This window comes from Larus michahellis, chromosome 7 (assembly GCF_964199755.1).
Source record: "Larus michahellis chromosome 7, bLarMic1.1, whole genome shotgun sequence".
Taxonomy (NCBI): Eukaryota; Metazoa; Chordata; class Aves; order Charadriiformes; family Laridae; genus Larus; species Larus michahellis.
Window position 1 is genome coordinate 6,325,841 of NC_133902.1, and position 6,426 is coordinate 6,332,266.

The following is a 6,426-nucleotide window of genomic DNA, read 5'->3' on the forward strand; positions in this document are numbered from 1 at the left end:
GAGCATTCGAGTGTCTCTCAAAAAACCCGTTAACCCTCCAAACACCACTAAAGTCCACAAGTGTTGTGATAACAATTTTATGGGGAGAAAAGAGGTGGGTCAACTTAGTCGCCAGCCCATGAATCTCTGTCTCCAAGTACCTTCCCAGATTAGCTGTTAGTCCACCAGCGATACGTCTCCTTCATTTAACGTTGTGCTATAAATCCCGGCATTCCATTTAAGAAGCGAGTCCGTGCTGGGCCAAGCCGTCGTCCTTGCTAGTAATGGACTCAAGCTGCAAAATTTGGATTCAAAGCTCAGAGCTGTTTGGATTTAGGGTTTTAGCTTGCCCGTTATAGAAATAAGAAACAGATGGGATTTGCAGGCCTGGTTCGGACTCCACGCTTCTCATAAGGTCAGTGTTGTTTAAGTCAAATCAGATTTTAAGTCAGGTTCGTTTCTGCGCGTGCCGGCCTGCCCGTTGCACTAATGGCCAACACAAACTATCCCCAGGGCTGGAATCCTTAAAACACTAAGTGGATTCTGTATATCTCGGAAAAGAAATATTACCGCTGGTTCTGCATGCGATGTGAAATTAGCGGCAACTGGGAACGTTTGTAGTCAGGGCCAGAGAGGTCCGTAACACACATTTGTACATCAAAGGTCCCATATTTTTAGAACTTTATGGATGAGAACTGTACAATATTTCTTTTTCATCTAATAAGGGTTCTGTGAGACACATGGAAGGGCAGGGCTTGATATATTCTTACCAATTTACACACGAAGAGCATCTTGTCTGGATTTATTGTGGACTGGGCTCCTCGGGGCAGACCTGGCAGAGCGATCTTACCGAGACCACTTGCCGCAGGAAGCCATGCCTTCGCCAGCTTTTCAGTTCGAGTCCACGTGTCTTCTGTTTGGAAGCATCACTGCAGCTGAACAAATGACTAAATTTAGTCATGAAATAACAGGCTCAAATTGAATTTTGCAGAAGGTCAGATTAGAGTATCTGACAGTCCTGCCTGGCTTTCAGAGCTAAATGCCATTTAAAATAAGGCCGTTGAGCATCTTACGGTCTACGGTGGTGTACAACTGTCTGTGTTTTGCCCTTGCGTGTCGCTCGGCAGCAACAACACAGAAATTCTGCAATTCCTTGGAAAGGAGAATTTCCTGGAGGGCTTTCACTTGTTCCCGATGACTTGTGGAGGTGGTTTTAGCTGGAAAAAGAGATTTGCAGAAGCGTGGGGTTAAGGATTCACAGACAGGTGTTGTCTCAGATGCTGCGCAATGAATATCCCTGCCAATAGGTGGCCAAATCACGGGCAAAATAAATAAGCTGCTGTTTGCAGGGTGTGTGTTCGGCAGGCCTGCTGCTTTTGTCATGGGTGCACAAAACTGGAGTACCTAATAAAAAAGCACTTTGATGTTGGTTGAGCCCAGCTGTCAGACCGGCTGAGACAAGGGCAACGCCTGGGGACGCAGCAGCCACGATGCTGCAGGGAATAAAGAGCTAAGGAGGGCAAGTGTTCGGTCTATAAAGGCTTCCAGCCTAATGTAGGATTAGTGGAAAGAAAATGGACTGCACATTAAAATTCATGAAGGAGTACAATTTAAGATCCATGAATAACAGGGCCACAATTACGCAGGACCGGGGATTTGGGTTTGTTTTTTGTTTTTCCAGAGCTGGTGGAAGAAATGAAGTTATTACCAGGACATGCATGGCTGCCGCGTGCTCTGCCCTTGTCACTGGATGCTGCGGAGACCCACGGCTGATGACACTGAAGGGTTAAACACAGAGACAAGAGGAAAGTGGAAAATGCAGCTTTTGGTCTGTAGATTCACAGATAAAGTACATAAGGTTTTTTTGGTGGCCCGTCTCCTTGTCCCCGGAACTCAAGGCTGAGCCTCCGGTAAGGAGCTTCAGCGCTGGTTGGGTCTAGCCAGACCTCTTAACTTGGGGATGTGGCACTTGGGTGTCTCTTTCTTCAAACGTGTAACCTTGGCCAAGTCACTTAACCTCCTGGAGCCCAGCTCGGCCCTACACAAAGAGCTGAGCCCAGAGGGGAGTGAGAGATGAGGTTATGACCCACCTGGAAGGTGTGAGAGCATCAGTGGTAAGGAATGGGAGGAGTCCTCAGCACAAGAAGGACATGGACCTGTTAGAACAGGTCCAGCAGAGGGCCACAAAGATGATCCAAGGGCTGGAGCCCCTCTGCTGTGAGGACAGGCTGAGAGAGCTGGGGGGGTTCAGCCTGGAGAGGAGAAGGCTCCGGGGAGACCTTAGAGCCCCTTCCAGTGCCTGAAGGGGGCCTACAGGAAGGATGGGGAGGGACTCTGGATCAGGGAGTGTAAAAGGTGGGTAACAGTTTCAAACTGAAAGAGGGGAGATTTAGATTGGATATCAGGAAGAAATTCTTTGCTGTGAGGGTGGTGAGCTCCTGGCCCAGGTTGCCCAGAGAAGCCGTGGCTGCCCCATCCCTGGAGGTGTTCAAGGCCAGGCTGGTCTGGTGGGAGGTGTCCCTGCCCAGGGCAGGGGGTTGGAACGAGATGATCTTTAAGGTCCTTTCCAACCTGAACCATTCTATGATTCTACCTTCAAGGTCCTTTCTAACCGGAACCATTCTATGATTCTATGATTCATACCTGCTTTTTTCTTCTTAATTAAGCTATGTGAATCTCAAGTCCTTCAAAACAAGGCCATGGAAGGAAACCACCCTGTACTCACAGGCGAGCCTTTAACTGCAGTGCGGGGGGAGGGCTACGGGGAGGGGAGGAAGGTGACAGGTGTCTCCAGTTCACCACCATCTAATTCTGGGAGAGCAGCGAGATCTGGCTTTTCCTGACTTATCCTGAGAAAAGCTCATGCCAGGGGTTAATTCTTCACCCCACATTCCCCTCCGTGAGGACAGAGGCTGGGAAAGCAATCAGCTGCTTTTATTCGATGGTCTTAATATAGAACAAAACAGTAGTATTTCGTCCGAGATTTAACAGTTGGGGAAATAAAACTACTTTGGGTGGTAGGAGGTGCTGTCACATACAAGAGGACAATTCCAGGGCATTTTAGGTTATCTGCTTATTTTACAGTCATAGGAATATGTTTAAATCATAGCCATGGTGTGCTTTAATGGGAATGTAGAGCCTAAGTGAATTATTGATTATTTTGCACATTTGAGAAGGAAGTCAGAAATGATGTCTGATGTACAGAAATAGATTAGAAGCCTCCCATGGGTTGTCACAGAAGTGCAAGCGTGAGAAGGCCTTAAAATAGCCATCGGCTTTCATTACTGCTGGTATAAAAAGCCTTGAATTAGTGAAATACTTCAGGTGGAGACCCAGGGAGATGGGCCTGGTCCGTGCCTGGTGGAGTTTTTGGCCCCATTGCTCTCAGCAGCGTATGTGCTCACTGCCCATAAGTAACTGCCTCCCTTCGTCTTCTTAGGTGAGCGTGGGAAGAAAACGTTCCAATTTAACATGAAAATCTCGGGCAACATTTAAAGATCTAGGTATTCTCCTATCTAGCCTACCCCAGTCTCCGGGGAGACTGTTCCCATGCCATTCAGCATTTATATTTCTGTACGGATAATCACGGATGCAAGGGCTGCTCGGAGGATTGCTGTAAAAGCTTTTTTTAAACCACAGAGAGCGCACATCTTTGGTAGTGGCTTTGTACGAGCGTCACTGAATTGTTTCCCATATTCAGCTCCTCACCTGCCTGGTTGGTGTGTGTGTGTGTGTGCGGGCGGGCGGACGGACGACGGACCGTGCTCTGTGTGAGAATGTGAACAGCTGAGCCAAAGCCCAAACCTCCCCCCAGCCCGTGACCTTTTTATTCATATTTGCACCTGGCAGGAGCAGCAATCATTCGTGTATGTGGCCTCGGAAACAGCTGCAGATCTGACACTGTAGTTATATTTAAAAAGGGTGAGGCAGGCGGATGTGCGAGGGTGGTAAATTAACAAAATCAATTGCTGGCCCGTCACAGACCGACTTTAAAGACAAAAGAAAATAGACTTTTAAGAGCTCAGGCTTGCAGTGAGTAAGCCAGGTCTGCTCTGCTGAATACAATAAGGTTTGTGCAGAAAGGTTGGCAGAACTGGGGCACAGAGCGCCGGGTCTGTCTCTGTGACTCACCGCGGGTCAGACCTGTGGCCGTGGCCACGTGCAGACAGAACTACGGCGCTGTCGGACCAGCTGGCACGGGAAGGGGGGAGGGCACAGGCTCCAGGGCAAGCTGCGCGGGGTTGTCCGTCCGACAGCAAGCAGGCGAGGAATTGCTGTAGCTGTTATCTCAACTTCCACGGCAGCATCGGCTCAGCGAGGTCTGGCTGAGGAGCTTCTCCGGGGGCTGGATGGTGCAGATGGTTACAGCTGAGATGTGCTCTCAGGGTAGATTGACACTGCAAATCCTTTCTCAGTGCAGAAATACCTGTATTTTATTCTGGCAGAGCAATTCCTAGCCTGGATCCGGCCATACGCTGTCCCTTGCCACCTGCTGAAGCGCAGATTGCCGCCAGCGCTGTGTTTCCTGCAGCCTTTTTTAGCAGAAACCTGTGAACGCAGCTATGAGTGACCTGGCTTATCCTGGCAGAAGGCTGCACTGGAGAAACTGTTGTTTTCCATGGAGCTAAACACAAGGAAAATCTAATCATTATGCAGGAGAAAGGCTAAGGCATCTGATTCTGCCTTCAAAAAGAAGCAATTCTTAACAAGCAGAGCAAAATTTGAAATAAAACTTGTCAATTTGTAAATGTTTTGTAGCAAGGCACTGCAAGATAGCAGATGGAGGGGTAAAAGGGGTTTTGGTTTTTTCGCTGTGTCTAACACCTTCTTTCTACAGCGCTCATCCTCTGTTTTAAGAATAACGCCTTTTCAATAATGACTCACAGACAGTGCCACAAAAATCCTGGCTGTCAGAAAAACTGCTGGTCGTCTGACAGGAGCACAGCTCGCAGGGAACATTGGTTTATTCTGTTTGTCTGTAGTGAAATTACAGCTCACGGATCTTCCTTCTAGAAAGTGGCCCTACTTGGAGATTCCAGGCACAAGGCAATTATCTGTCTTCACTCGCTCAATGTAATTAATAAATGTGGTTTTCTTCACACTTACCAAGGGATGCCGTGTCTGCCATGGAACGGGCCACTTTGTCCAGAGCAAGGACAAGAAAATCCCTTGGGAAGTCAGGCCTCTCCTCTGGGAAGACGGATAAACCCGTGGTGTACAGGTAGGGACTGGAATATTCCCCATATCCCACTGTCTCTCTGCTCATTGGAAGAGAAAATATATCCTCTGCTCAGAAAGGAAAAAAAGACACCCTCAGGAATAATTCAGTACGGGAAGCTGGCAGAGCTACAGCCCTCTATCACCTCGCAGAATTTGCATTTACGTGTAAAGCTAAACCTTAGGAAAGGAGCAATTTCAGTCTTCCTGGAAGTAACCACCCTGCCCTGTGCAACGCCGTTACCGACAGAGCAGCTGCACGGGTAGAAACGCCTTTTTACAGAGTTATTGGAGCAGGGAATTGTGGCAGGATTACTGGGTCCTTCCCCCAGCTCTGCCTTTGATTTGTGGTGTGTGCAGACCCCTTAATTTGTCTCTGTTTTCCCCATCTGTGAAACTGAGATAAGATCACAAGGGAACTGTAGTGTGATTCATTAATGTTTATTAGACAGAGGGAAATCCTTAAATGAATGGCACTGTATTCCAGGAGGACAAAGTTCAAGACTGCAAAGAGGTTGATTAAAACCAAATCTGCTATTCCCGGGCTTGGAGGACAAAAAAAGAAAATTGAAAACCCTTACCTACCCCTATGTCTGCCAAAAGCAGTATGCGATTTAAATAAAATCAAGCAGAATGTGCAAGCGTGCATGCATTCATGCATACATTTGTATCTACAAAGACCACTAAATAATTATTAGCAAACGTATACCAAAAAGTGTAACGAGGATGTGTTTGAAGTTTCCACTAAGAAATAACAAAGCAGCGTATATGATCAGCATTAACTGGGTGAGTTACTAGGGGCAACACGGCGTTAGGACATCGTGAGGCAATAAATATGACACACATTCATAAAGGGATGTAACAACATACAGCGTATTGGCAGGTTCCGTTACGTGCCTAAGTGAACAGAGCTACAGATTGGTTATAGCAATCTTACTGCTAGACTGACACGCTTTTCATGCTTGTAGAGGAGCATTTAAATTATTTTAGGCAATTACTGCCAGAGAGCCTCAGAAATGGAAGATTTATACACCTTAGTGTTATTCAAAGTAGGAATCTGCATGTTGTGGAAAAGACCAACATGCAAAAGATTTGTCAGTAGTTGATGGAGAGTTTGTGTATCTTTGGAGGAGGGATTTGTCTTTCTTTTTTTCTTTTTATCAGATTGCTGCAAAAATCTCTCCACATTAAACCCACCTCTCATAGTTGTGGTACTGTAGTGAAACAGTT